The following is a 21,914-nucleotide window of genomic DNA, read 5'->3' as shown; positions in this document are numbered from 1 at the left end:
CACATTTCTCGTGCAGCCTGCTTGCATGCAGCACGTGCGCGATCTGGGCTTGGCGGGAGTCGCCATTTTGTATCCGCTGCAACCCGCGTTGCAGTGAATGGCGTAGCAGTCGCCATTTTAACCTCCATGCCCAGCAGAGCACATGTATCTCTCGCCGCCATCTTTAGGTAGCCCTCTTAGCCCACGATAGCGCTACTCTCAGTGCCTATGGTGCAACTTGTTCCTAGACACTTACTACTTTCAATGGTGCTCTAACCAGTGAATATAACGCATGGCATACACCAGGCTAGGCAGAACTCTCTCCTTGTACACCGCACTCGCTGGCGGTTCATTACAAGCACTCTGTGGTGTGTTTTCTGGATACTGGCTAGTGTACTTGGCATTCATAAGTACTTGGCGTCAACCTACTTTTGGCCACTCATAGTGCAGACCCTATGCTGAAGTCCCTGACCTCTATTAACAGGCTACCCCACAGGAATCCTACACTATCTGCATCAAGGCGACTAGAACAGCTATAGCCTAGTGTATCCAAATTTACATCACCCTCTTAGGGCACCTAGGGTGTAGTGTGCGAGAAGACTGTCTCTCCCGACTACCCCTATTCTTCAAAAATGCCCATCCTTCTGCAGCACTTGCTTTGAAAGTGTACATACTACTTTCAGCTCTGCTTCGCTGAAAACCTGTCCTGATTATCTCAGCAGCGCCTCCAACTATAACCCATGGACCCCCACCCAGTCGCAGATTGGACCCCCTAAGGTGTTCTATTGTCTGGTTACATGTCTCTGTGTGGTGCATACCTGCTGGCAACAGGTGGGCCTGAGTCTCCCGCGATGACATGGGGGACAACAGGACAGGTTACTGGGTTGGATGCCTTCATTCTCCTTCAATGGTGCAGCGCCTCCATCTGTAGTAAGCCCCAGGGATGTGGGGGTGGAATCCCTACCACAGAAATTCCCCTCCCAGGGATGAGAGATTCCAGTCTCGCACAATGTTCTCTTTAAACAGCAGACTCCTTTATTCAGTCTCCCGCAGCAACAGACAGGTACAATTGATTTACAATGCCACCAGCTGTTCTCCTTAGTAATGGTCCCTGCCTCCACTCTGGACCCAAGGGCCATCCAGAGTGGGGCTAGCTCTTCCCTCACCCCCTAAGCAAGGTGAGAGGTATTTGTCCACCTCACTATAATCTATCAGCTCTACTCATAAATTGCTCACTCCTCTGCTCCCTAACACTAACCCTCACTGTCTTTCTTAGACTGTCTGAACTCTCCCTCTAAATAGGAAATGCACTGCTCTTTATGATCTCAACAGGCACCGCCCCTGTGTCTCTTGATTGGATACAGGGTCAGGTAACCTACCTCCACCATTCAGGGCAAGTGCTTGAAGTGGGGGAAACCCATGATAACTCCTGGCAACCTGCCCTTAGCAGGGATTATACCAGGAGGAGGATAGAACTATAGCCCCATTTCTTACCAGGGCTACATATATATTTATTTTGAAAAGCACAAAGATATCAAATTAATATAACATCTATTAATAACCCAATTTATGGTTGCCCCAGGGTCCTAAGGAAAGGTTTTAGATTACCCAGGTATACCGATTTATTATCAATACTTTCCCAAGTTTAGTGTAGCTCTATTCTAATCTAGCCACATGAAATCTCATATTCTAAACTCAAGACCCGTTGAGGCAGAATCTGACAAATGTTTGGTAATGTAGGGAATTCTGTTTGTTTTATCCTTTTTATTTTATGAAACTGTCTGACTTTATTGTATTCTATGTTCTTGTAATAATCCTTTTTCTGTAAACTAAGCATTTTACTACTTTTGTATGTTAAATCTAAACTTTAATAAATAGATATTTGGGCTTTAATTGAACTTGCATGTTTTGTAGATAGTAATTTACATTTTCGGACAGATATTTGTGTGTTAAGTGCATACTTTCTGTAGTAAACAGGGACCGAAGACTCTGTAAATTAATAATTGATAACTCTTTGGTGGTGGAAGCGAAGTAAAGATATAAGGGAGATATTATTCATTTGAAGAACCTGGCACAGGTGAAGTTTGTATCAGCTAGGTAGCTGTGCATATTAACCATTGTCACATATACAAGTCACGTGCTCACATGTGTGCCATTTGTGACAAATGTTATTCTTGTCTTGTAATTGTCATCACCACCCCTTCTCTCAATTAACTTTGTTAGAGATAGAAAAAATACAGCAATAAGTAAAACAAATTTACAAAAAAATATACAAATGAAGACCCAGATGCGCAATGCTCCATTAAATCAGGGAACGTGACGTTATCTAAAACATGGACGTATGTTATGTTCATTGAGTTAATATAGTATTCCTAAAGCTAATTATATACAGAAACAATGCCCATACTATTGTACATCTCATTAGAATAGCTTTATTTTCATGTTATTGAAACATAACATGACATGATGGACGTGTTAGCGCCACTTGTAACCTGATTCTAAAATAAGTTTTTTGCTCAAGTCCATGTTAATATGAGGAGAGGCAAATAACACTAAGGTATTTAAGTCATGCATACAGTAACTGTGGTGTTACAGTCACCCAGACACTGCAAAAGCCATCATCCCGAGTCTGGATGTGGAAATGTACTATTACTTAATAAACGTAAAGCAGCAATACATGTAGCACTGTACAATTTATTTATTTTTGCATTACAGGATTGAATCAGGGGGTTTCTGGAGCGGAACTACATTCAATTCAGTTCCGGGGACCCCCTGCTTCCCGAGATCCTTACCTCTGTTTTCAGTTTAAATATCCTGGTCATGCGGGCCAATAGGAAGCCGCACGCGATGACATTACAGCTTCCTATTGGCCCACAGGACATTTAAACTGCCATTATTTTAGGCACACAGTTTCTCTGACTGCAGAGATACTGGCTCCCCCCATGGAGGTAAGTATCTCTGGAAGCAGGGAGTCCCCGGAGCTGTAATTACCACCGTTCCACTGCGGAGACCCCCTGCTGCAATGCTGTAATAAGAAATAGATAAAGCTCAACCCCGTTATAGCACGATTCGCTACAACGCGGATCCACTTATAACGCGGTCTGAGCGTGGCTCCCGGTTTAAAAACATGTCCAAGTTGTGATTTTTTTTTTTTTAGCGAAATGGCCGCAGCGCGAGAACTTACCCGGCATCTGCAGCTCTCTGCAGTACAAGTTAAGTTTGATAATAGAGTCCAATGGTAGGCATGGTATGGTATAATTTATAAATTAGTATTTTATATAATAATTTATAAAATAAAAAAAATAATAATTTATAAATTATACATTATAATAAAAATAAAATAATAATTTTACCATACCATGCAGGAATCAAACCCATGACACTTCATACACAAGTTAGGGATTCTCTACCACTACACCAGTAATGTGTATTAGAGTATTTGACTTCACACCAATCCTATGGTGCAGTGCTAGTGAATCCCCATTAGTGTATGAAGGGTCATGGGTTCGATTCCTGCATGTATGCTAAAAAATTTAGTCTGTGTGTGACTCACATTATTTAGTTAAATAGTACAGTAAAATTAAAATGGGATACACAGGGGCAAAACTTACTCTCTGCGTTAAATATTCACAATTGGTTTTTTTTTGCAAAGGTTATTTTCTTGCCTATATTGGCCATGGCAAATATCTACATTTTGTTGCAAACGTAAATGACCACAAACGTTCTGCACATGTTTTTGTCTCAAAGGGTCTTTATTTTGCAGTGAAGAAAAAAAAAATATTATATAATATATATCGGAAAAATGAACCACTATATTTTAACACACTGTCACTACTATCAACTACTTATAAGAACCAAACAGAAAGTTAATTGCAAAGTGTTATAAAGCTTTGGGTCATTTGGGATCTCATTCTCATGCTTGAGAGCGGTGACGTTATCAACTCTCCAAGCATGAGTACGTGGCTGTCCTGCAAAATTTTGCAATCGCGAGCGGGGCGCATAGATCGGGGCTAATTCCGTGTGTAATGTGTGTGTTTTTTTGTGTGTGTGGCAGTCTGTATGTGTGTGGCTGTGTGCAGTGTGCATTGACTGCTGCTGCGCGTGCTTCAAAATCAATATTCTTTGTTTCCCCAAGCGCTGAGCTTGGCAGAGCGTATGTGCCCATGAGCGTGTCCGTGCAGATTCACATTCACTGAAGCAAAGGCGCCAAGCGCGCTCTGTGGCAGCGTGAACGCAGCCTTAGTTTTCAACCTGCATTCCATTAAGAAAGAAACAAAGTTACGGTGAGTAAAAAATTGACAGAAACTCTTCACTGTACAGCAAATAAAAATACCCTTTGTGAGCACATTCACATCTCAGGCTTCGTCCCGGGGGCTACAGCAGTTCGCTTGATAGAATGCACGGCGCACACAAGGTATGACCCTCTATGGGGCTGGCCCTAGTAGCTGCCTGCGCAATGCGCGACCGCCTTTGCCAAAAGACAAGAATTTTGTCTTTTGGCGTTACGACCGAGCAATGGCCACATCACGGCGGCGGTTTAGCCAATGAGGGCGAACCAGCTGTGTGATGTTGTCGCCACGCCCCTCCACGTCCCCCCAGTCGCGAGTGATCTGGAGTCCAACAGATCACTCGGCTGGAGGGGGAGAGTGGCGGGAGGTGCTCCATCGCGCGCACTGGGGCGGTAGCCCATGACAGGTCTGCAACCCGGCCTTTCCCCATTATCACTTAGCATACAGTGCTTCCACTGCAGCCAGGGATCCTGGGTAATGACATGCAAATGAGCACACAGTGTCACTTTTTGCTTCCTAGCCATTTTTAACACGGACCCCTATCAGCTTATGCCTGCCGTATTACATAGCATTTTCAGCACAGCCTGGGTTAAAGAAGTGCAGAGCCAGTTAACCTACTCAGAGATATAGTAGCTATTTCAACCTGAGAGAGTAAATGTAATGTTTAATGAACTCAGAAAATGGGCATTGGAGTCTTAGTAAGCTTATTGGCCCAAATTCACTGAGCAGTCTTCTGCCACAAGACAACGTACAGCCCACTTACTTGAATAGTTTGTAAGGTGTATTTCAGCACCAAAAGGTGTGTAATGATTAGAAGACTGTATAGTACACATGGGCATTCCTCTTAACACTTTTTTTATGTGTGTCATGATTATAGCACAAAGCGTATTTTGGCTGCAAATTGAGGACACATCAAATGATCACTTAAAATGTCTTTCCTTTTGCAGAACACAGGTGCTCTGCTCGGCCACTCTGCAGTGTTCGTGTTACCTGTGAAATTTAATTCAATCTTCTCCTCGGACGTCTCTTACAGCATAATAGAAATCTTCCCAGTCGAATTCTGGAAACATCGGATCTCATGGTAGCAACAAAAAGGGGATGGAACAAATCTCCCTCTGGCCGGGAGGTTATTTGACAGGTACACTGAAATATCAAAACTAGCCAGAGCTCATCTTAAGGTGCAACAATCCTTCTGTAATAGAATTTAGAAATTGTACACACTTTGAAAAGATTGCCTGACTTTTTTTCTGGCCTCAAGAGATAGAAAAGTGAAAAGACATACTTTCCTGCAAAGTTTACACTGCAAAGTAATTGATTATGGCATTCTGTCAAAAGGACAATCAAGTTAAAAAAAGATAGCATGAGATAATTCTGCCTTTGATTTCTAATGCAATACATTTCAAACAGGTGTGGCACAGGGTGGGTCACTACTTACACATACCGTACTCAAAGCTATACTGTTGTTAGCTTTGTTCATCCTTTAGTGCCGGATTGACAAACTCCAGTCATCAAGGACCACCAACAGGTTCAGGCTTAATGATATCCCTGCTTCAGCACAGGTGGCTCAATAGTGGCTCATTCGTTGACTGAGCCACTGATTGAGTCACCTGTGCTGAAGCAGGGATATCATTAGAACCTGACCAGTTGGTGGCTCTTGAGGACTGGAGTTGGTCAATCCAACATTAGTGTGATGACACAACCTTGATCACTGACACCCAAGAAGGCAGGGCACCAGTGAACCATGTCCTGACAGGGACTCATTGAGCTGGGATAGCACCGTGGTCCTCATAACGGAAGGGAATCCAGCAATAAAGCGTAGCGGGCCACTGCCCGTCATGGAAGCTGAGATCACCGCAGACCACTGCTCAGACCTACGCCGTCTGTATAAGCACCTGCTACCTACACAGGGTGTCTCAGCCATCATCAACACTGCACAGACTCTTGCAAGTGCGGTCACTAACTACACATGGTAAGGGAGAAAAACGAACTAACTACACATGTACTGTGGTTTCACGGTACAGTGCGGCCAACTTTCAGAATGCACACCAAAAACACCTCACACAAAGCACATGGATTGGCAATCAGTCCATATAGCTAAGGAGTTTATTATGAGAAAGGTATGGTAAAAAAAAGAGAATAACAATATAGACAGAGAACAGCATGAAACTGGAAGATTGCAGAGAGGCTGGCTGAACTAAGCGTGGTAGACTCAGAGGAGAGATTGAGAAAAACTTAACCACACCATAGAAAACCCCTATGTTATAAAGGAGCTTCGGGGCTGCACATGTGGCATACTGAACATTTTTTGCCGTTTTTTTGCTATGACAAAGTAGAACAACAAGTTGCAATTTATTTGTGTTTATTTTGTAAGCTATAGGGTTGAAATAGAGAGTCTCCGGAGCTGAACTGCGTTCATTTCAGCAACGGGGCAACTCTTCCCAAACTACTTACCTGTGTTGGGGGTTCAGGTATCTCTGCGGGTATCAGCTCCAACGATGCTTGTTGCGGTCAATCTAATGACTGCTTTAAATGTCCCGCATCACGCAAGCCAATAGGAAGCCACAACATCATACCTTGCAGCTTCCTATTGGCCTGCATGACGTGGGGCACTTAATCCTGCGGAGCTGCTAATGGCACCCCCTCGGGAGGGAAGCAGGGGGTCCCCGGAGCTGAAATTAACACAGTGCAATTAGGGTGAACCCCCTGCTTCCAACCTATAACTAAAAAAAAATGTTGCCACTTTAATAACTGGGATCTCATTTTTAACTTCATTTGATCTAAAGAAACATTCATCTTGGTTTTAGGTGTCAGTATGGAAGACGCTACGAAGAGCAAGAAGAGGAACAAGAAAAATTAGGTCCAGCAGCAACAATCCAGAGTTAGAGTTATCAATCCCTTACCCTAAAAGAGAAACAATTTTTTGTTTTATATATATAAATATATATATATATATATATATATATATATATATATATATATATTTTAGCACACACAGTCCCAGCAAGCTCAAATGCCCACACCCACCTACTGTTGACTATATGTAATGTCACATAGAGTGCCACTGGGCTGTGGCAATTGAATATAACAAACAGGCGGTGCCCAGTGCTACATCCAAATGACAAAACATACATGTTAATAATTACAAGAAATAATGCTTCAGTACTAATAATAATGCTAATACTAATAATAATAAAATATGCTTTTTTAGTTAGATATTTTGGCCAAAGCATCATAAGCTTGCACACCAAATCGTCAAGGTAAACCATAATAAGTGCAAGTCCTACACTACACTGCATACTGTTCCCTATACCTCTGTATGAGGGGGAAGAATCATTATAGATTCCTTACCTGCAGCAAGAGGAGTTAAGCTCAGTAATAGCAAAACCATTATATTTTATATTCAAGGACTCCATTTCCACAGGCTCAGTACCACAAGATTGGCGTAAAGCAGATGTGGTGCCTATATTTAAAAAGGGAGATAGATCACACCCGGGGAATTACAGACCTGTAAGCCTGACTTCAATAGTAGGGAAACTACTTGAAGGTTTAATACGGGATAATATTCAGGAATACCTAATGGAAAACAAAATTATTACTAATAGTCAGCATGGATTTATGAAGGATAGATCTTGCCAAACTAACCTTATTTGTTTCTTTGAGGAGGTAAGTAGGAATTTAGACCAGGGTAATGCAGTTGATGTGGTCTACTTAGATTTTGCAAAGGCTTTTGATACGGTTTCACACAAGAGGTTGGTGTACAAAATAAAGAAAATTGGACTCAGTAATAATATATGCACCTGGATTGAAAACTGGTTAAATGACAGACAACAGAGGGTTGTCATAAATGGAACTTTTTCAGGTTGGGCTAAAGTCGTGAGTGGAGTACCTCAAGGATCGGTACTGGGACCCTTGCTTTTAACTTGTTTATTAATGACCTTGAGGTTGGGATCGAGAGCAAAGTCTCCATCTTTGCTGATAATACTAAATTGTGTAAGGTAATAGAATCAGAGCAGGATGTAATTTCTCTTCAGAAGGACTTGGAGAGACTGGAAACGTGGGCAGGTAAATGGCAAATGAGGTTTAATATAGATAAATGTAAGGTCATGCATTTGGGATGCAAGAATAAAAAGGCGACTTACAAATTAAATGGAGATATATTGGGGGAATCCTTGATGGAGAAGGATTTAGGAGTGCTTGTAGATAGCAGGCTTAGCAATAGTGCCCAATGTCATGCAGTAGCTGCAAAGGCAAACAATATCTTATCTTGCATCAAACGGGCAATGGATGGAAGGGAAGTAAACATAATTATGCCCCTTTACAAAGCATTAGTAAGAACACACATTGAATATGGAGTACAATTTTGGGCACCAATCCTAAGAAAATACATTATGGAACTAGAGAGAGTGCAGAGAAGAGCCACCAAATTAATAAAGGGGATGGACAATCTAACTTATGAGGAGAGGCTATAGCTAAATTAGATTTATTTACAGTAGAGGCGACGTTTATTCTAACATTTGCCGTAAACTAGCCGGGTTACATTCTGGGTATGTGCTGGGTATGTTCTGGGCTAGTTTGAGGCACGTTTAAAGCATTTCTGCATTGACTAACGACCCATAGGATTAACACAGCAGGGATCCCTGGCAGTCCAATTCAGTTTGAATGGGACTGCCAGGGACCCCCGCTGTTAATCTGATAGGCCATTAATCAATGCAGAAATGCTGGGGCTAGTGTAAGGAAAGTTTAAGGCATGTATTCAGAATGTACCTGGGTGTTTCCTGGGTTTTTTGGGAATTGCCACTGGTTTTTGTTCTAATAAGAGTTGCCTCTACTGTACATTAGAAAAGAGGCGTCTAAGAGGGGATATGATAACTATATAAAAATATATTCAGGGACAATACACGGAGATTTCAAAAGAACTATTCATCCCAAGAGCAATACAAAGGACTCGGGGCCATCCCTTAAGGTTGGAGGAAAGGAAATTTCACCAGCAACAAAGGAAAGGGTTCTTTACAGTAAGGGCAGTTAAAATGTGGAATTCATTACCCATGGAGACTGTGATGGCAGATACAATAGATTTGTACAAAAAAAGGTTGGACATCTTTTTAGATGGGAAAGGTATACAGGGATATACCAAATAAGTATATATGGGAAGGATGTTGATCCAGGGATTAATCCGATTGCCAATTCTTGGAGTCAGGAAGGAATTAATTTTTCCCCTTAATGGGGTTTTTTTGTTTGCCTTCCTCTTGATCAATAAGTAAGTATAGATATAGGATAAAGTATCTGTTGTCTAAATTTAGCATAGGTTGAACTTGATGGACGGATTCAACCTCATCTACTATATAACTATGTAACTATGTAAGATGAGAAGACGCACCATTAAAAAGGGGGAGGTGACGTGAGCTCTGGGGGAGGTGCCACAACCTCCATACAACTGATTCCAGTCAGAAATAAAATAGCACACACAAGCCCAGCAAGCTCAAACGCCCACACCCACCTAATCTTGACTATATGTAATGTCACATAGAGTACCGCTGGGCTGTGGCAATTGAATATAACAAACAACAGGGGGTGCCCAGTGCTACATCCAAATGACAAAACATACATGGTAATAATTACAAGAAATAATGCTTCAGTACTAATAATAATGCTAATAATAATAAAATATGGTTTTAGGTGTCAGTATTGAAGACTCTACTAAGAGCAAGAAGAGGAACAAGAAAAATTAGGTCCAGCAGCAACAATCCCGAGTTAGAGTTATCAATCCCTTACCCTAAAAGAGAAACAAGCCAATAATAGAATTGGTAAATTGCTGTATGATGTTCTTTCCAAGGTAAAAGAAACCAAAGAGCACTGGTTTGTAAAATCCTTCATTAACCCTTCACTGCCAAGGCAGAGTACCGCCGCCTCTAACCCCTCTCCCCCAAACTCCGCTGTGCATGGCCAAGGGAACTGTAAGATTTTTGCAATAACATTCTAAGGCAGTGATTTGTATGTCAGTTCTGCGGAGTAACTTCATATTTATACAAATAAAAATGTGCCGCTGGGATCTTGTGAAGTAGAAATGTTCACACAATATAAATGTATATAAAACGCGGGAATTTCCAGAAACCCCCTCTGGAACAATATTACCTACATAAATATGGAAGGACTTTGCCCCCTGTCAATCATTAATTCCCATTTATTTGTAGGGACAAAATTGTGTTTTTGCCACTGTGAACACTAAAGAAATAGAACTCTAATATTTTGAAGGATTGTGCCTGTGTTTACAAAATATAAAAGTAAACAGCAGCCCCTACCCCTAGATATCTATATATATATATATATATATATATATATATATATATATATATATATATATATATATATATATATATATTTATATTTATTTATTTATTTGATAAACGGTGCTGCTATTTTTTTGTCATATATATATATATATTTATATATATATATATATATATAAATATATATATATATATATACAGCTCAACCCCGTTATAGCACGACCCGTTATAACGCAAATCCGCTTATAACGCGATGCACGCGTGGCTCCTGATTTTTGTAATTATGAATACTTTACAAAACGATTATTGGTATCTTAAATACTTTATTGTACAATGCATACAATGGTAGATTATTTCTAACGCGATACGCTTATAGCGCAATGTGATTTTTTGGACCCCAAGCACAGCTTTATAAGGGGGTTTAGCTGTATATATATATATACAGTATATACAAATAATATATATATATACATATTATATATATATATATATATATATATATATATATATATATATATATATATATATATATATATATATATATATATATATATATATATATATGCAAATACATGCTTTCCTGTGGAGGGTTTTTGTCACTTTTTTTACTCACCATAACTTAACTCAGTATTATGGTATATATATATATATATATATATATATATATATATATATATATATATATATATATATATATATATATTCCAAAAAATGGGGGAAAGGCGGGGGGAGGGGTGGGAAAGAAAAACCTCGCATCTACTTATGCAAAATTCACGCCACCATAAGCCAAAGAAAATAAATTATTAACTTTTCATAAGTAAGGTTTGGCGGTGCTCACGGGTTGTGGGTAATATGAGTGAAAAAGAGAAAAAGTAACCCGTAAGGGAGCACTCAGGTATGCAATTGATGTATTTAGTTTATTTAATTTGACACAGTGCAAAAAGGGATAGATAAACAGTAAATGATTAAAAACACTTAAAAAATAGACATGGACCCCTGTCACGGGTGCTACCCTTAAATACAAGTGAACAACACTATGGAACGGTTAAAATCGTCAACCATAAGCATGAAAAGGATAGTGACTCAGAAAACACTAGGGTAAATCAAAATGTCACAGCAGGTTAATGGGTTCTCAGGCACCTATACAAAGCTAAGTTATACACACTATACACCAAAAAATGGACTAATCAAAATATTAATGACAGTCTCGAAGCGTCCCACATCTACATGAACATACAATGTATATGGTTAATACCAGCAGAATAAGTATGTCACTTGTAGGAACAGGTGGTGAGATGAATAAATGACCCTAAATGTCTAGAGCGTGTTAATAGCATATAAAGGAAAATGCCTGATAAACGCCTATTGAATAACCTGGTGTTTGAAGTCAGTGTCCCTAATGAAAATAAAGAATAAATTGTCACAGTCCAAAAAAATTTTGTTGCACAGGTTCAGGGTAGCATAATTACGTGAGCCATGGGTCAGGGGTCCTGTCTAGCACCCCCACTCCGACGCGTTTCGTCCAGAGACTTTGACTAGGAGTGGTGAGGGAGCTGAAGCTGGGGACTGTTTATGTAGGGATATTATTCGCGCCAAAATCGGATGCGAGCGGCAGCAGCTGCGAGTGTTTGAGGAAAGTTACTTCTTGTATGCCATGTCTGCGTGTCATGCTGGCACGCATAGTGTCCGCGCGGTGTAGTCTGCGCATGCGTGGCTTGTAAATGCCGAGTTCTACAGTTATATCTACTGCGCATGTGTGTAAGGCGGCCTGTCCCCCTCCATGTCTAATATGCAAGTGCATAGAGCCTCACGATACTCTAATGGTGTGTGTTAACTAGGATCGCGCATCGCGCATGCGCGCTAGGCATATCTATAGATCCGTGCGGTTCTGCACTATGACACCAGTCTAACATAAGTATGGAGGCAGAAGCAGATGTCTATTGTCACATATGTACAAGATATTGATAAAGTCAATGTAATTATAGTACACATGTGTTAGACAGAGCCGCAGCAAGCCTGATTCAAAACGAAACTAAGTGGTACCACAAAAAGCACCAGTATCTGGGCATTACAACAACGCTACCTAAATGAAAGCAAGCTGCAGTGTACCTGCATATAGTTATCTTAGAGTGAACTATAAGCCCTCAGTAATGGGGACGACTAACAAGACTGAGCCAGCCTTGTGTATTACAGAAACAATGGGGAAAGGAAATGAAAAACATGTATGCCATATATCAAAATGGTCAAAGTTTGACGAAGTCCAGTCAATAATGCATGAGTCTATAATGTCCATATCTCTTCATAACTCCTGAAGTGTGCCATGAAAATTTGTACCCAATATGATCAAACTGTGAATGTTCTGGCATCCACAGTTAAGGTCAGCGCATGGGGGTAAATTCCTTCCATGTGGTCGCTGATGACTTGTAATGTCTCTGGGTTATATTAGTCAAACGATATTGTCCAATATTATGTTGTTTATGCATCAGGTGAAGACTTGATTGCATGGGTGTAACGTCTTGGCAAGATGTGTTCCAAAATCCATAGTTGATATGGTCAGTGGTCAAGAAGATCTCTAGCTTTGTCCTCTCAGTAGCATGTAGTATCTAAAAGATTAGACAAAATACATGCAGTAAGTGCACTCATCAGGTTGAATATAGAGCATTTTACCTATATACAGGCAGAGTTTGAACAGTATATTACAAAAACATGGCGTAGCCAATATAGTCATTCAGACCTTTCGGGATCATTGAGTTTATTTGTGTGATCCACCTGGTCTCTTTTTTTAGGAGAGTTTTCTCCAGGTCGCCTCCACGTATACCAAGGGAGACTTTATCAAGCGCAAAGGCCCTTAATAACGTAGTGTCCGCCGCATGTTTGTTCAAAAAGTGCCTAGCGACACTAGTTATTTTTTTAAAACCATCAAGGTCCCTCTGCGCATTCTTAATGTTCCTGACGTGTTCTAGGACTCGAAATCTAAACTCTCTTGTAGTCATGCCTACATAAGGCAGATCACAAGGGCATAAGATACAATAAATCACCCCTTTAGATTTGCAGTTGAGCATGGAGCGAATTGTATAGACATGGGTCTTTTGGCTATTTGTGAATTTTAGTTTGTTCTCCATATGTTTGCAGGCAGAGCAGTTGGAACATTTGGTGAACCCCATGCGTGGGGTAACAGACAAAAAGGTTTTATCAACATGTGGGATGTAATGACTGTTGACTAGGGTATCTTTAAGGTTTGGTGCCCGTCGGCTAGTCATAGTGACTTGTTTCCCCAGGGCTTGTGCCAAGTCAGGATCAGTCATTAGCACCCCCCAATGTTGCTGTAAGACCCCACGTAATAGTGGCCATTGTTGATTAAAAGACCCCACAAAGCGGATGACTTTTTTGTCTTTTCTTTTGCGCTTGGGTTGTAAAAGGGACGTACGGGTCTTACTCAAGCTATTCCGGTACCCTTTCTCTACCATAGTTTTACTATAGCCTCTTTGTTGGAATCTTAATTTCATTTCCCTAGATCTTAAATCAAAGTCATGAGTTGACGAGACATTTCTCTTCAGTCTGAGAAACTCGCTTGTGGGGATACCTTTCACTTGGTGGGGGGGATGGAAGCTTTTGGCATGTAGGATCGAGTTTGTGGCGGTATGTTTCCGAAAAATGTCGGTACATAGTGCTCCACCCTCACCGATACTGATTGTCAAGTCCAAAAACTCAATTTTTGTTGGACTTGACTGAAACGTCAGTCTGATGTTTAGGTCGTTGTGGTTGAGGGCATCGATAAACGCAGTAAATCCACCGGCATTTCCTCGCCAGAGGACAAGCACGTCATCGATGTACCTCAACCACAACAAGACATTTTGTGTGTATTGAATATTCACATCGGTAAACACCACCTCTCTCTCCCACCAGCCCAAGAAGAGGTTGGCATAGGAGGGTGCACAAGTCGCGCCCATTGCAGTTCCTCTTTTCTGCAGATAGTATCTGTTTTTAAAGATGAAATAATTATGGGACAGTATAAAGTTCAGCAGATTAATTATCAGCTCAATCAAGTCACCTGAGAGATTTTGCATAGACAGGTAAAATTTGGCCGCTTTTAAGCCGTCTTTATGATGGATGCATGTGTAGAGAGATTCTACATCACAGGTCGCGAGGAGGACGCCCTCATCAACCGTGATGTTCTCCAATTTGGACAATACATCCATGGTGTCCCTTAAAAAAGATGGTAATGTTTCAACAGATAGTTGTAAGAAGAGATCAATGAATCTGCATATGGGCTCGCTCAGACCCCCTATGCCTGACACTATGGGTCTACCTGGGGGGTGGGAGAGATTTTTGTGTATCTTTGGCAATATGTAGAAGGTGGGTACGACCGGACATTTTGTCACCAGTGCGTCCATGTTGTGCTGAGTAATTACCCCATCCAGGACGGCACCTCGGAGTAATCTCTCGAGCTCCTCCATGAACTTTATAGTGGGATCCCTACTCAGCTCAGCATAGCACTGGGTGTCTCTAAGTTGTTTAAAGACTTCTCGCTCATACATCACCTTCGGCCATATGATCACGTTGCCCCCTTTATCGCTCGGTTTGATCTCCACCTCCTTAAGGTCACGTAACTCTGCAACTGCTCGTCTTTCAGCCTTGGACAAATTCTGTTCACCTTTCTGGATGTTAATTTTGTTGAAACCCTCCGTAACAAGTTTTGCAAAAACTTCTACTTGTGGGCACACTTGCCATGGTGGGCAGAAGCTGCACTTGGGTTTAAGTTTGGACAATAGCATACTCTGGTCAACTGGAATGACTCCCTGTTCAAAATGTAGTGTATTGAGGTCCTCTAGGGCTAATATTTCCTGTTCGTTCCATTTCATTAGTAAGGGTGTATCCTGGTCTGGGTCATGTGGTTTAATGAAGTACTTGTGTAGAAGCAGCTTCCGGCAAAATAGCTGTAGGTCTTTTGACCATTCAAAAAGGTCCATAGACATTGTGGGGCTAAAGGAGAGGCCCTTCTGTAAAACACTTAGTTGGTCTGCACTTAAAATGGTGTCTGAAAGGTTTATTACTGTAAGGGTTTCAGAGGGCTCTGAAACTGTGGACATTGGATCTGACTGTCCAATTAATTTCTTTTTCTTAATTGCCTTTTTCCCTCTTCTTGTCCTCCTTTTTGTAATGTACTCCTTGCCCCTTTGTCTAAAAAAGCCTTTTCCCTATGTGTGCTAGTGTCAGGACCCCCCTCTAGGTCAGACGACTCTATATCTGAGGCTGTTATTTCAGAGGAGGTGGATGCTGCAGTGGTTCTATGTTGGTTTTTGTATTTTTTGTTAAATCTTTTCCCTTTTTGCCACTTATACACTTTGTTGTTTTTATAATCCTCTTGATCTCTATCAAATTTTTTCTTTTTGAATGCTATTAGATCTTTCTCAAATTTTTCAAGATCTAGTTCTATTTTGGCAAAAGATTGTGTTTCTGCTTCTGAGAGTCCTGATTTAATTGACTCTATTTGGTCGGATACCTCCACCACTGTTGCTTTGTCATGCTCAATCAAGATTTGCAATAGTTGGAATGAGCATGTTGTCAGTGCTTCCTCCCATCTTTGTTTATATTTGGTGTCTGTAAAGTCAAAGGAGGGGAAGGTTTGGAGACGAAGACCCCTAGGAATAAATTTATATTCTGTATATTTTTCAAGTGCTGTCTTCGTCCACCAAACCCGCAACCTCCTCTGTGATAGATGTTTAAGATTTCTTAATTTGTCTGCACTCCCATCGCTATGTGGTGTCTGTGGCTGCGTGTTTTCTGATGGATCTATATTGAATGCTGCATCTGCAGTTGCTTTCCTATTCACCTCATTGGCGAAAAAATCCATGAAAACACTGTGTCAAATAAATATAAGTGAGCCAAGGTTAGTTGAAATCCAACAAAGTGGATAAATTGAGTATATTCCAAAAAATGGGGGAAAGGCGGGGGGAGGGGTGGGAAAGAAAAACCTCGCATCTACTTATGCAAAATTCACGCCACCATAAGCCAAAGAAAATAAATTATTAACTTTTCATAAGTAAGGTTTGGCGGTGCTCACGGGTTGTGGGTAATATGAGTGAAAAAGAGAAAAAGTAACCCGTAAGGGAGCACTCAGGTATGCAATTGATGTATTTAGTTTATTTAATTTGACACAGTGCAAAAAGGGATAGATAAACAGTAAATGATTAAAAACACTTAAAAAATAGACATGGACCCCTGTCACGGGTGCTACCCTTAAATACAAGTGAACAACACTATGGAACGGTTAAAATCGTCAACCATAAGCATGAAAAGGATAGTGACTCAGAAAACACTAGGGTAAATCAAAATGTCACAGCAGGTTAATGGGTTCTCAGGCACCTATACAAAGCTAAGTTATACACACTATACACCAAAAAATGGACTAATCAAAATATTAATGACAGTCTCGAAGCGTCCCACATCTACATGAACATACAATGTATATGGTTAATACCAGCAGAATAAGTATGTCACTTGTAGGAACAGGTGGTGAGATGAATAAATGACCCTAAATGTCTAGAGCGTGTTAATAGCATATAAAGGAAAATGCCTGATAAACGCCTATTGAATAACCTGGTGTTTGAAGTCAGTGTCCCTAATGAAAATAAAGAATAAATTGTCACAGTCCAAAAAAATTTTGTTGCACAGGTTCAGGGTAGCATAATTACGTGAGCCATGGGTCAGGGGTCCTGTCTAGCACCCCCACTCCGACGCGTTTCGTCCAGAGACTTTGACTAGGAGTGGTGAGGGAGCTGAAGCTGGGGACTGTTTATGTAGGGATATTATTCGCGCCAAAATCGGATGCGAGCGGCAGCAGCTGCGAGTGTTTGAGGAAAGTTACTTCTTGTATGCCATGTCTGCGTGTCATGCTGGCACGCATAGTGTCCGCGCGGTGTAGTCTGCGCATGCGTGGCTTGTAAATGCCGAGTTCTACAGTTATATCTACTGCGCATGTGTGTAAGGCGGCCTGTCCCCCTCCATGTCTAATATGCAAGTGCATAGAGCCTCACGATACTCTAATGGTGTGTGTTAACTAGGATCGCGCATCGCGCATGCGCGCTAGGCATATCTATAGATCCGTGCGGTTCTGCACTATGACACCAGTCTAACATAAGTATGGAGGCAGAAGCAGATGTCTATTGTCACATATGTACAAGATATTGATAAAGTCAATGTAATTATAGTACACATGTGTTAGACAGAGCCGCAGCAAGCCTGATTCAAAACGAAACTAAGTGGTACCACAAAAAGCACCAGTATCTGGGCATTACAACAACGCTACCTAAATGAAAGCAAGCTGCAGTGTACCTGCATATAGTTATCTTAGAGTGAACTATAAGCCCTCAGTAATGGGGACGACTAACAAGACTGAGCCAGCCTTGTGTATTACAGAAACAATGGGGAAAGGAAATGAAAAACATGTATGCCATATATCAAAATGGTCAAAGTTTGACGAAGTCCAGTCAATAATGCATGAGTCTATAATGTCCATATCTCTTCATAACTCCTGAAGTGTGCCATGAAAATTTGTACCCAATATGATCAAACTGTGAATGTTCTGGCATCCACAGTTAAGGTCAGCGCATGGGGGTAAATTCCTTCCATGTGGTCGCTGATGACTTGTAATGTCTCTGGGTTATATTAGTCAAACGATATTGTCCAATATTATGTTGTTTATGCATCAGGTGAAGACTTGATTGCATGGGTGTAACGTCTTGGCAAGATGTGTTCCAAAATCCATAGTTGATATGGTCAGTGGTCAAGAAGATCTCTAGCTTTGTCCTCTCAGTAGCATGTAGTATCTAAAAGATTAGACAAAATACATGCAGTAAGTGCACTCATCAGGTTGAATATAGAGCATTTTACCTATATACAGGCAGAGTTTGAACAGTATATTACAAAAACATGGCGTAGCCAATATAGTCATTCAGACCTTTCGGGATCATTGAGTTTATTTGTGTGATCCACCTGGTCTCTTTTTTTAGGAGAGTTTTCTCCAGGTCGCCTCCACGTATACCAAGGGAGACTTTATCAAGCGCAAAGGCCCTTAATAACGTAGTGTCCGCCGCATGTTTGTTCAAAAAGTGCCTAGCGACACTAGTTATTTTTTTAAAACCATCAAGGTCCCTCTGCGCATTCTTAATGTTCCTGACGTGTTCTAGGACTCGAAATCTAAACTCTCTTGTAGTCATGCCTACATAAGGCAGATCACAAGGGCATAAGATACAATAAATCACCCCTTTAGATTTGCAGTTGAGCATGGAGCGAATTGTATAGACATGGGTCTTTTGGCTATTTGTGAATTTTAGTTTGTTCTCCATATGTTTGCAGGCAGAGCAGTTGGAACATTTGGTGAACCCCATGCGTGGGGTAACAGACAAAAAGGTTTTATCAACATGTGGGATGTAATGACTGTTGACTAGGGTATCTTTAAGGTTTGGTGCCCGTCGGCTAGTCATAGTGACTTGTTTCCCCAGGGCTTGTGCCAAGTCAGGATCAGTCATTAGCACCCCCCAATGTTGCTGTAAGACCCCACGTAATAGTGGCCATTGTTGATTAAAAGACCCCACAAAGCGGATGACTTTTTTGTCTTTTCTTTTGCGCTTGGGTTGTAAAAGGGACGTACGGGTCTTACTCAAGCTATTCCGGTACCCTTTCTCTACCATAGTTTTACTATAGCCTCTTTGTTGGAATCTTAATTTCATTTCCCTAGATCTTAAATCAAAGTCATGAGTTGACGAGACATTTCTCTTCAGTCTGAGAAACTCGCTTGTGGGGATACCTTTCACTTGGTGGGGGGGATGGAAGCTTTTGGCATGTAGGATCGAGTTTGTGGCGGTATGTTTCCGAAAAATGTCGGTACATAGTGCTCCACCCTCACCGATACTGATTGTCAAGTCCAAAAACTCAATTTTTGTTGGACTTGACTGAAACGTCAGTCTGATGTTTAGGTCGTTGTGGTTGAGGGCATCGATAAACGCAGTAAATCCACCGGCATTTCCTCGCCAGAGGACAAGCACGTCATCGATGTACCTCAACCACAACAAGACATTTTGTGTGTATTGAATATTCACATCGGTAAACACCACCTCTCTCTCCCACCAGCCCAAGAAGAGGTTGGCATAGGAGGGTGCACAAGTCGCGCCCATTGCAGTTCCTCTTTTCTGCAGATAGTATCTGTTTTTAAAGATGAAATAATTATGGGACAGTATAAAGTTCAGCAGATTAATTATCAGCTCAATCAAGTCACCTGAGAGATTTTGCATAGACAGGTAAAATTTGGCCGCTTTTAAGCCGTCTTTATGATGGATGCATGTGTAGAGAGATTCTACATCACAGGTCGCGAGGAGGACGCCCTCATCAACCGTGATGTTCTCCAATTTGGACAATACATCCATGGTGTCCCTTAAAAAAGATGGTAATGTTTCAACAGATAGTTGTAAGAAGAGATCAATGAATCTGCATATGGGCTCGCTCAGACCCCCTATGCCTGACACTATGGGTCTACCTGGGGGGTGGGAGAGATTTTTGTGTATCTTTGGCAATATGTAGAAGGTGGGTACGACCGGACATTTTGTCACCAGTGCGTCCATGTTGTGCTGAGTAATTACCCCATCCAGGACGGCACCTCGGAGTAATCTCTCGAGCTCCTCCATGAACTTTATAGTGGGATCCCTACTCAGCTCAGCATAGCACTGGGTGTCTCTAAGTTGTTTAAAGACTTCTCGCTCATACATCACCTTCGGCCATATGATCACGTTGCCCCCTTTATCGCTCGGTTTGATCTCCACCTCCTTAAGGTCACGTAACTCTGCAACTGCTCGTCTTTCAGCCTTGGACAAATTCTGTTCACCTTTCTGGATGTTAATTTTGTTGAAACCCTCCGTAACAAGTTTTGCAAAAACTTCTACTTGTGGGCACACTTGCCATGGTGGGCAGAAGCTGGACTTGGGTTTAAGTTTGGACAATAGCATACTCTGGTCAACTGGAATGACTCCCTGTTCAAAATGTAGTGTATTGAGGTCCTCTAGGGCTAATATTTCCTGTTCGTTCCATTTCATTAGTAAGGGTGTATCCTGGTCTGGGTCATGTGGTTTAATGAAGTACTTGTGTAGAAGCAGCTTCCGGCAAAATAGCTGTAGGTCTTTTGACCATTCAAAAAGGTCCATAGACATTGTGGGGCTAAAGGAGAGGCCCTTCTGTAAAACACTTAGTTGGTCTGCACTTAAAATGGTGTCTGAAAGGTTTATTACTGTAAGGGTTTCAGAGGGCTCTGAAACTGTGGACATTGGATCTGACTGTCCAATTAATTTCTTTTTCTTAATTGCCTTTTTCCCTCTTCTTGTCCTCCTTTTTGTAATGTACTCCTTGCCCCTTTGTCTAAAAAAGCCTTTTCCCTATGTGTGCTAGTGTCAGGACCCCCCTCTAGGTCAGACGACTCTATATCTGAGGCTGTTATTTCAGAGGAGGTGGATGCTGCAGTGGTTCTATGTTGGTTTTTGTATTTTTTGTTAAATCTTTTCCCTTTTTGCCACTTATACACTTTGTTGTTTTTATAATCCTCTTGATCTCTATCAAATTTTTTCTTTTTGAATGCTATTAGATCTTTCTCAAATTTTTCAAGATCTAGTTCTATTTTGGCAAAAGATTGTGTTTCTGCTTCTGAGAGTCCTGATTTAATTGACTCTATTTGGTCGGATACCTCCACCACTGTTGCTTTGTCATGCTCAATCAAGATTTGCAATAGTTGGAATGAGCATGTTGTCAGTGCTTCCTCCCATCTTTGTTTATATTTGGTGTCTGTAAAGTCAAAGGAGGGGAAGGTTTGGAGACGAAGACCCCTAGGAATAAATTTATATTCTGTATATTTTTCAAGTGCTGTCTTCGTCCACCAAACCCGCAACCTCCTCTGTGATAGATGTTTAAGATTTCTTAATTTGTCTGCACTCCCATCGCTATGTGGTGTCTGTGGCTGCGTGTTTTCTGATGGATCTATATTGAATGCTGCATCTGCAGTTGCTTTCCTATTCACCTCATTGGCGAAAAAATCCATGAAAACACTGTGTCAAATAAATATAAGTGAGCCAAGGTTAGTTGAAATCCAACAAAGTGGATAAATTGAGTATATTCCAAAAAATGGGGGAAAGGCGGGGGGAGGGGTGGGAAAGAAAAACCTCGCATCTACTTATGCAAAATTCACGCCACCATAAGCCAAAGAAAATAAATTATTAACTTTTCATAAGTAAGGTTTGGCGGTGCTCACGGGTTGTGGGTAATATGAGTGAAAAAGAGAAAAAGTAACCCGTAAGGGAGCACTCAGGTATGCAATTGA

This window comes from Ascaphus truei, chromosome 16 (genome assembly GCF_040206685.1).
Source record: "Ascaphus truei isolate aAscTru1 chromosome 16, aAscTru1.hap1, whole genome shotgun sequence".
Lineage (NCBI taxonomy): Eukaryota > Metazoa > Chordata > Amphibia > Anura > Ascaphidae > Ascaphus > Ascaphus truei.
The sequence above is the reverse complement of the archived record's forward strand: the minus strand, read 5'-3'. Positions refer to the sequence as shown.